Source organism: Mesocricetus auratus, unplaced genomic scaffold (genome assembly GCF_017639785.1).
Source record: "Mesocricetus auratus isolate SY011 unplaced genomic scaffold, BCM_Maur_2.0 Super-Scaffold_100007, whole genome shotgun sequence".
NCBI classification, from domain to species: Eukaryota; Metazoa; Chordata; class Mammalia; order Rodentia; family Cricetidae; genus Mesocricetus; species Mesocricetus auratus.
Window position 1 is genome coordinate 46,106,391 of NW_024429191.1, and position 9,832 is coordinate 46,116,222.

Here is a 9,832-nt window from a genome sequence, read left to right on the forward strand (position 1 = left end):
GTAACTGTTTCCTGTAAGTTGTTCTCTGATTGCTACACACATATGTGATGCACCTGCTGCCCTCCCTACTGCTACATAAATACATACAATAATTTTTAAAGTAAACTTTAAATTTTCATGTTACGCAAAATTAAATTATAGCTGCAATAAAAAGAACTAATTGTATAAAACAAGATAATAAAAGCATCCTTCAGAAAGGATGAAAAAGTTCTTGGCAGTACAGTTTCTAATGGAGAGAGAGAAAGATATGGCAGCCCATCGGCAATGAAATAAAGCATGTTCACCCTACACTGTAATTATATTAATATATTTGCCCACATGAAAAGATTTTTTAAATGTAGAACACAATTTGTCTTTTTTATATTTGTGCTTCTTCCTTTCTTTGTTTTAGGACAGGATCTAATGTAGCTCAGACTGGCCTTAAACGTACTATTTAAGTGAGGGTGACCTTGAATTCCTGATCCTTCTGCTTCTGCCTCCTGAGAACTGGGATGACAAACATATTCCACCATGCCAGGCCAATAGTTTTTTAACTGCAAAAATTTCACATGTGCCTATTAAAAGTGCACACAAACAGTCTAGGAGGGCCGCGTGCTACACCACTGCTTACAGTGAGATGGAAGGGATAGGGGGAATGGAGAACTCTCAAGTGTAACTCTACCCACTTAATGTTTAAGAGATCACTGATGTGTACAATACTGTATTGTTGACTGTAAAACATGAACTACCTTCACCACCACTCAAACAGCCTGAGGAAAGAGATTTTAAAGAAGAACCTCTAGGGACTGGAGAAACATGTCTTCAAGGAAGTCTGGTAGAACCTGTCACAGAGAAGGGATCAGTGCTAGGCCATGCAGATCCCCCTTGCCTAGAAAGGCTTTTCATTCAGGCCAGGCCTATTGTTTTGCCACCCTAAACTCAGTTCACCAACAAGAAGTAGTTTAGGAAAAGAGAGACCTTCACACTGTGCTCCAGGTCTAGTTTGTGTTCACCCATTTGCATTTGCAGTATTTTTTATTTTATTTTTTGTATAAGGGAGAAAAACAAACCCAAGCAAGAGTTAAAGTTTGAGAAGAACACTACCCTGGGGTTGGAGAAATTGCTCAGTGGTTAACAGCACAGCCTGCTCTTGCAATGAATCTGGGTTCAGTTCCCAGCACCCACATGGTGGTTCACAACCACCCACAACTTCTGTTCCAGAGGATCAGCTGCCCTCTTCTGACCACCATGGGTACCAGACATGCATGTGGTGCGCATGCACACATGTAGGCAAAGCACTTATACACATAAAGTAAATAAATCTTAAACAATGAACATTCTGTCCTGTGACCTTAAACTCTGATGACCAGTCTGTACTAGTAGAGTTTGGAAAGTAAAAATCTAATGCTTGGGTTTATTGAGACACCTTGGCAACCATTCCCGTGGGGTTTATAGAAGCAAGATGGTGTTGGATAAGAAAGAGAGGGGATAAGGGAGGGAGAGAGATGGGGAAGAGGAGGAACAAGGGGGAGAGGCAGGGAAATGGAGAATGTTTCCATTGGAGAAGTCATCTATACACAGAAACCAGGGACAAGTAATTACCTCCTGGCCTTAGGATGCTAGAGGCTGGTGTAGTCACCTGATCTCACTACAGGTGTCCATTGCCCAGGTTCCTCCCCATCAGAAGGTGCTCCTCTTGGAAGACACAAAAAACAAGATACATAGAAAAGTCCATCTCATCTTGGCAGGGGAAGAGTTTGAAACACAGTTCTGAAAAACGTTTAGTGATTCTTAGAATATACCAGGTATATTTATTTCCTCACATAAAACTCCTTTTGTTAAAATTACTGATGCCTCTAGTAATAAGAATGGAATTTAAAATGACTTTAACAGAAATAACGACAATTCTGTCAGGATAAATCAAGTCCTGCGTCATGTTTTAAAGTTATTTTCTGTGTTTATAATTTTATTTGTGAAATATACTGCCACAGGGAAGAACTTCTTCTAGTTGTGCTCCTAATTTTAAAGTCCTTTAATACTTCTTGGGTTAATTGGAGCTGTATGGGTGAGTCCTGCTGAGTTAATTACCACAAGGTTGCTTCTAAAATTGTCCTTAGGACAAACATGGCCTTACTACTTTAGGTAGACACAGCTTCTCACAAACAGCAAGAACAGTGTTTTAAAATGTAAAATATATATACAGCATTGTTCATAAAGACATTTATAGCTTCAAGGTTATGAGTTAATGGTTCTTGAAACTATTAAAAGCTACTTTTCAACATTGCAGGAAATTGATTTGCTCAGAAGACAGTAGTTCTCAATCTATGGGTTGCAATCCTTTTAGGGGTTGCATACTAGATATCCTGCATATAAGATATTTATATTACTATTAATATCAGTAGCAAAATTACAGTTGGGAAGTAGCAGTTGTTAATACTGAGATTTATGAAAGAAATACGAGTTCCACAATCTTGAGTCAAATTTGAAGTAAATTTTAATGAAATACTGACCAAGATGGACTTTGGGCAGGACCACTCCCTGGAATTCCCAGCTGAGTGGCAATGAGGCACACGTTGTAGAGACTTTTATGGACAAATTCATACAGTCACCATATTTTCCCATGTGGCTTGGCTGTTATTTTCCAAGAACTACAACTCCCAGCATTCTAGGAAGTTTCCTCATCCTTGGGCAGGTGGGGCTTATGTATTAACTTTCGGGTCTTACACAACAAAATAATTTTATGGTTGGGGTCACCACAACATGAGGAATTATATTAAAGGATCTCAGCATTAGGAAGGCTGAGAATTTCTGCTAAGACAGTGCAGGAAAACTGATTATTCTAGCTTATGTCAATATCGTTAAACTTTCTCTTATCTTCCAAGAAGATATGAGGGACAGATTAAGACCCCTCACTGTCTCAAAATTATCCGAGGAAATCTAACATCTACCCAAAGTACCTTGAGTCCTTTATGACTTACTTAAAGGACAGCCTGAGTTTCCATTTTGAATGATTATTTTGAACGGGAGTGAGTTGGGGGGAAGGAAGAAGATGAAGTTAAAATGTTCTAGCCCCACAACAGCTAATACTAGCACACAGTGTCAAGTGTTTCCTGTCCACCATATCTTCTGATCACCACACTATTACAATGAGGAGAGAACAGAAGCTGTCAAAAAACTTTTCTTTTGTAGCAGAAAGTGGTTAAGGCAGGGACTCAGAGCTTGTCAAGATACTGAGAACAAGTGATTGAATAGGATGAGCTTTGAAGAAGTCGGGGTGAATGTTAAGAGCCACACTATAGGAAAGAGGGCTGACAAATATAGTGACTCTCATGAACTCACAGTAGTCATGGATTTCCCCTAAATTGTTAATTATTGACCCCACACCTCTTTTTGGAGACAACATCTCACTGTGTATCCCTGGATGATATGAATCTATGTAGACCAGGCTAGTCTTGAACTCATAGACACCTTGCCTGTCTCTGCCGCCTAGATGCTGAGACTCAAGGTGTGTAGCACCACATCCATCCTATGGCTTTTTCTTAATGCCAGCTTGGAATCATTTGTCCAGTAGGGAGTGCCTATATAACAGCCTGGCACCCCATACTGAGTCTCAATCATCCACGAAGGAAGAAACTCTGCTGTTCCCACCTTCTCTTCCAAGCAGCAATCTACTTTTTGTTAAGCATGTGCATGAGTATTCAGCACATTTGTGAGTTGGCTCCCTATTACTGTAACAAACACCGGAGACAGTCAACTTGTAAAGAGAAAGGCTTACTTGGGTTCAGTTTTGGATGTTCTGTGACTGATTGGCTTGGGCCTATAGAGTGAAAGTACATCAAACAATTCTCATGGGGAGAGATAACAAAAGAAAGAATAGGAAAGGTCAGGGTATTACTAGCTCCAAAGGCCAAGAACAAATTCACAGTGCCTCAAAGACTTCTAAGTAGAGATCTCACCACAAATCTGGGATGTAGTCCATGGGTGGTTGGGGGATATTTCATATTCAAGCTACAGTAGCATAGCTAAGAAGCATACTCCTCAACCACATGCACACAGGCAGTTGGAGTTCAGTTCATCAGCTCTTTTTAGGCTGTTTATTTAGAGGAGTCTTCAGAATTAGCTTACCAATGTTTTCCCGCAGGCCATGCCATATCATGGGTATTTCAGTGGTTTTTAGTTTGCTTTTCTTATTTGTTCAAGGGAAAAAGAATGCAGGATATAAAGTTGTACCTTCCAACAAATCAATCAAAACAAACAAATATGTGCTTTTGTGGGTGATTTCTAATAAAAAGGCCAAAAAAGAGAAAATCCATGAAAACTTCTGTGTTCAATTTTCCAGCTAGATCAGAACAAGCGGGTCTCCAGCATTTGGCTTCTGGAAGCGAGGCCTCTCTCTCTGGCTTTGGTCCTCTCGCGGTCAGCTTCTTGGACTGTGCCAAGTTTCAGCTTCTTCACAGGACCAGAGCTTTGGATGACATGCTCATCCTTCCCTTCACATAAAAAACCCTTCCTCCTCAAGCCCTAAAAATACCCGTCGGCCTTGGAACACAGCCCTCTTTTCAGCAGCTCCTCATCAGAACAGTTGCTTGACCTGGAGCAAGCCAAGACCAGGAAGAGAAAGAAGCCATTTGGTGGAAGCTGGCCCACATGTGGGTCTCCTTGAAATGTTCAATTCACAGAAAGAACAAAAGTTTTTCCTTCCTCCACCATGAGATTCCAACCCAGCCCAGCCCATGCTCTTTATTTTCTTTTTTTGGGGGAGGGCATGGATGTAATATGTTTTTAGCTTGATTTTTTTTATTTGTGGGAGATGATTTAGTAAGATCAAAAGTATCTCAACTTTTCCTTCTTGCAAGTGAAATAAAGAAAACAGAAGTAGGTTACTCAATGATTTTTTTCCAACCCTAAAAGTTAACATTAGAAATCTCATTGTAGTCAAACAAAATAAAACTTCTCAAAGAAATGGTGGGTAGACTTTAAGTCCTGAATGAGACCATTGAAGAGCTCATTGGTGGACTATTCTAGATTCTTGCCAATGTTGCCTGTGTGTGTGTGTGTGTGTGTGTGTGTGTGTGTGTGTGTGTATGTGTGTGTGTGTGTGCATACGCGCGCGCGCCTCTATCTATTAACTGCATCTTTTGTTGTCACGGGCTGTAAGTAGGGCTGATGGGCTCACCCAGGAACCAGGTAGAAGTAAAGTATAGCTGTTTCCAATTTCAAGAAGCATCCACATGGGTGAAGACACTGGTTAAGGGAGAAAGGTGAAAGATTAGGGGCCATGACAGAATCCCTGAATGTGTTCTGGGGTTGGGGAGAGAACAGGGGAAGAGTCGGATAGGGGGAGGTCAGGGCAGCTGGTACACTTGTAGATGATGGAAAACCAAGTGAGAGTACAGAATTGTGCAAAAAATGAGGAAAACAAAAATGTGGTAGAAGGAGGCAGGTGCAATGGAGTTTGAGGGAAGGACTGTGAGCTCAACATCAGGCCTCTAGCAAGACTCAGTCTCAAAATAGTAAGGGAAAAAACAACCATGAAACAAGCAGGTTTGTGGGGAATGAAGGGAGGCCAATGGTCTGAGGACAAAGGCAAAAAGGAAACACTCTGGTCAGCCTTGTGGAATTCTGGAACAGGACAGTCGTTTTTTAATGAGTCAGTCAGAGCATTGGCTCCTGACTCATCCCATCCCAGTCTGCTTCCCCAGACTATGCCCTCACACAAGACTTCCCCAGATAGACTTCAAATTTTCCCTCTTCCTAACTTCATTCTTTCTGAGTCCATTTTGGCCTCAAGAATTTCTTTTTACTTGGACTTGCACCTGTCAAATCCTATACATTCCTTCATGGACCCTCAGAGGGATATGATCAAAATGCATTACATACATGTATAGAAGTGCTATAATGAAGCCCATTTTAAACCACTATTACTACTATTAATGATAATAATAATAATAATAGTAAATGCTAACAAGCTTGCATAAAACCATAATAACAGAATTCTGTTTGTACTGTCAGCATCTTGAGTTTGAAGAAATTGAAGGAGCAGGAGGGCAAAGACTGGGTGTGTGACTCTTTTACCCCATTTTCTCTGGGCTCTTTATTTGAATTTTCTGCATTCCCAAATAAGTATTGCTGTATATATTACTATAGTTTCCTCACAATATTATATGGTATCTGGATGAGGCTACCAGTTTACTAACTTATATGCCATCTCCCTCACAATGCTGTATGGTGCCCAAATAAGGCTAGTAGTTTAGTAGCTTACATGCCAATCAACAGCCCAAGGGAGTTAGAACAGCCTGGAGGGAACAACACTCAGAGGTGTATGCATTAGGCATCAGAAGGAGTAGAGCAGGGCAGGACATTTTTATTTGAATTCCAGTGTGATCACACAAGACACTTCATTCTTTTCTGGATCATGGTTTCTCAGAGAAAAAGTAAAGGGAGATTGATTATCTGTCTGGTTCACACCTTGGAGCTGTTAAAGAAAAAAAGCATCTCTCAGAAGGTATTTACAGGCCCAGGACAACATGTAATGTGTGGAATTGCTGAAATAGTGGGTGCATGTTCCTTAGCCATCCAAGCAGCATGCATTGGTCTCTGTCATTATAGGGGTGGGGACAATAGAAGCCTTGTATGCACACTGATCATACGTCTCAGTTGCATAATGATATTAACTTGACACAAGCTAATACCTGGATGTTGAAATATGTACATGTGAATGCAGTTTTCACCAAATCCTTTCTCAAGATGGATGTAGTGACACATACCTATCGTTCCAGCACTTGAGAAGGACAATTGAGCTTGGGGCTTGCCTGGGAGATATATATTGAGATCCTATCTCAAAACAAGAAAACAAAAATAATGTCTCCTTTTCATTCTTTTGTTGTTTTTTCCTCAAATTTCTGGCATGTTCATATACCTACATACTTTTTTAATTGGAAGAAACAAAATAATGTTTTAGTCTCAGGGGAGCTGGTCTCTTCCCCTGGAGTCTTCCACGGTCATAGCTCTCGCATCTTCAGATGTGCTTTCTGCTGCGGGACTTCCAGGTGAGGGAAGTGGGGTGTGGCCCCTCTTGTTCTGTCCTAAGCGCCACATAGAATTCTTTACATACAAACCTGGATTTTGTTGGATTTGAATATAGCACACTTTCAGTAATTTCCTGGACAATTTCATCTGTTAGCAAACACAGATACAAACTTCCATCTTCTTTACCCATTTCAATATAGGACTAAATTCTCACAATCTTTTAAGGATAAATCTGGGAAAACTACAAAGTCGCTTCATACACAGAAAATCAAATTTAAATGGTTTTGGATGATAACATCATCTGTCTCAAAAATTTTAAGTCATGAGTGTTCTCAACCTTTTTGCTGGCTGTCATTTTGCCTTTTTTGCTGTTGTTTTTATAGTTGTTTATACTCTGTCTCCCTCTTTCTGTCTGTCTGTCTCGGACACTTGTGGAGGTTGGTTCTCTCTTTCATCGTGTGGGTCTTGGGGACTGAATTCACATCATTAGGCCTGGAGGCAAGACAAGGCCTTTACCTGCTGAACCATCTCAAAGGCCTCGTTGTTTTCTTTATAAAGTAATTCCCTAGAAAATGCTACATCTGGATATTCAGACATATTTTGTTCAGGTGGATTGCTGGCGCAGAGTTATCAAGTTTGAATAAGCCAATCAGCAAATTTGAAGAACACAGTACCAACATCCATTGCTAGAAAGAAAAATGGACCAGAAGTTTGATCTACAGGAAAGAGAGAGAGAGAGAGAGAGAGAGAGAGAGAGAGAGAGAGAGAGAGAGAGAGAGAGAGAGACAGAGACAGAGACAGAGACAGAGACAGAGACACGGAGACAGAGAGACAGAGAGAGAAAGAGAGAGACAGAGACACAGAGAAAGAACTGACCTTCTGAAAACTCCCATCTCCAGTCCTGACCCCTCCAGGCGCTTGTCTGCTGTCTCTAATTCTGTGTTCTTCTTTCCATTTCAATTCATTCTTTTCTGTTCATAGGTAAGACAGTCTTTTGAGAATTAATCAGCTTTCATTTTAAAAGCAATAGTGGAAGCTGGTTCTTCCTATGGAAACTTGAAGCCTTTCTTCCTCTTTTATTCTTTCTGGTTCCACCAAGCACAAAACTCAGAAAGTACAAAAAAGTATAGTCTTTCACTGTTACAAACCATCCGGTTCCTCCCTAGAGGCCAGCAGTTAGTTCATTTCCCCACCCACTCCCACAATTTCTTCACATTTATCATAATATGACAGCTTTGTGTCTCTTTTTGAGCCTTTATTAGGTGGAATACCCAAGAAGAAGATGTGGGTGAGATCTGATCTGGACTGTGATGATAAGACTGTGACGGAGTGATAAGGAAGGGAGGAGCACATTTCACGAATGCAGTGGGGGCTTATATGGAGCCTGGTACATCCTGGGTAACTGAGATCACAAGGAAGCAAGTCTTACTGTAGCAGAAAGGTCAACATAAGCACTAACAAAAATACCGGGGCCATTGTAATCATAAGTGTTGGTATCAACTGAGTGAGCAAGGGGTGCCACACACTGTTCAAAGTTTCCAGACATTTTATATTCCCAAATACTGATATGTGGCAGTACTTCCTTATCTTTTTATATAGCAGGAAATGGAGTCTTGGGAAGGCATCCTAAATTTCTAAGGAGAATTAACTCCAGGTCAGCTGTGAAGGACAAGGATGTTAAGACAAGGACACATGGAGCATCTTGAATGTATACACTAGGGGTTGGGGTGCTTTCTAAATGTCAGCTCCACCTTTTTTAAAAATTGTTGTCATGTTGTTTTGAGGTGACTTGAGCCAGTTTATCGGTGTCTTTTTGATTCTTTAAAGCCAGCCCTCCTGTAGACAAGGCCAGTGGCTATTGTCCCTTTGGAACCTCCCTGAGCAGCATAGACCAAGGTTCACTCTTGAATATCCCCTATTTCTGAAGTAGCCATGAGACTTGAATGTGACACATGGCCTAGGGTGGTGACCCATGGAAAGCATAAGACTCATTTGAGAAGTGCTGAAATCCAGGAGGCACAGAAAGGGTGTTTATCTTGACTTGTTTTCAGAATGGGAAGTACACTAACTCAACTGACTGACCTATATCTAACATTCTGGTCAGAGAATTTTTACCAGTCATAAGTCATGGACCAAAAGACTTAAGGACCAACTAAGGCTTGTCTCTCAAACACTGAGAAACAAGACTTTGCATTTTCTTTACACTAAAAAGTGCTACACCAGGTAGTTTCTAGCTGTGTAGCACAGCATTGCAGAGCATTTGAGAGAAGAGCTCACAAACGGAGGAAACAATATATACATTCTGAGATGACCAACTCACTATGAAAAAATGATTTAAAAATGAAAATCAGTTCAGAAACAACACCGAATGAGAAACACTTAATGCTTAAGGAAGATGCTCATGGGATCAGAAATGGAATAAGAATATCAAAACACCAAATTGGACACTAATGATGTCTGTTTAATGGAAACCGGCAGCGTGGTTCACCAGGTTCACCAAAGCAGGACTGCCCAGCCAGTGTGTCCCAGCCTCAAAAAAGCAACAGATGCGCCATGGAATGTTGATCCACTAGGTGTTAGAGTAGCAGTTGGGACGTGACCTTGGGACCGCCTTTAGCTGTGAGATGACTAGACAAGGGTCCCTTGAGAGTAGCCTGGGCTGTGCTAGAGTTCGGCTGTGTTCCCTCTGTTCCCACAGGAGGCAAACACAATGGTGTCTTTGCCCTTGTGTTCAGTGGAACCAGGATTCAGCAGCCAGCTGAAAGTGTAATGGGCCCTGCCATTGTCAAGAGACCCCTGTAATTGCTGGAAAGCTGATGTCCCA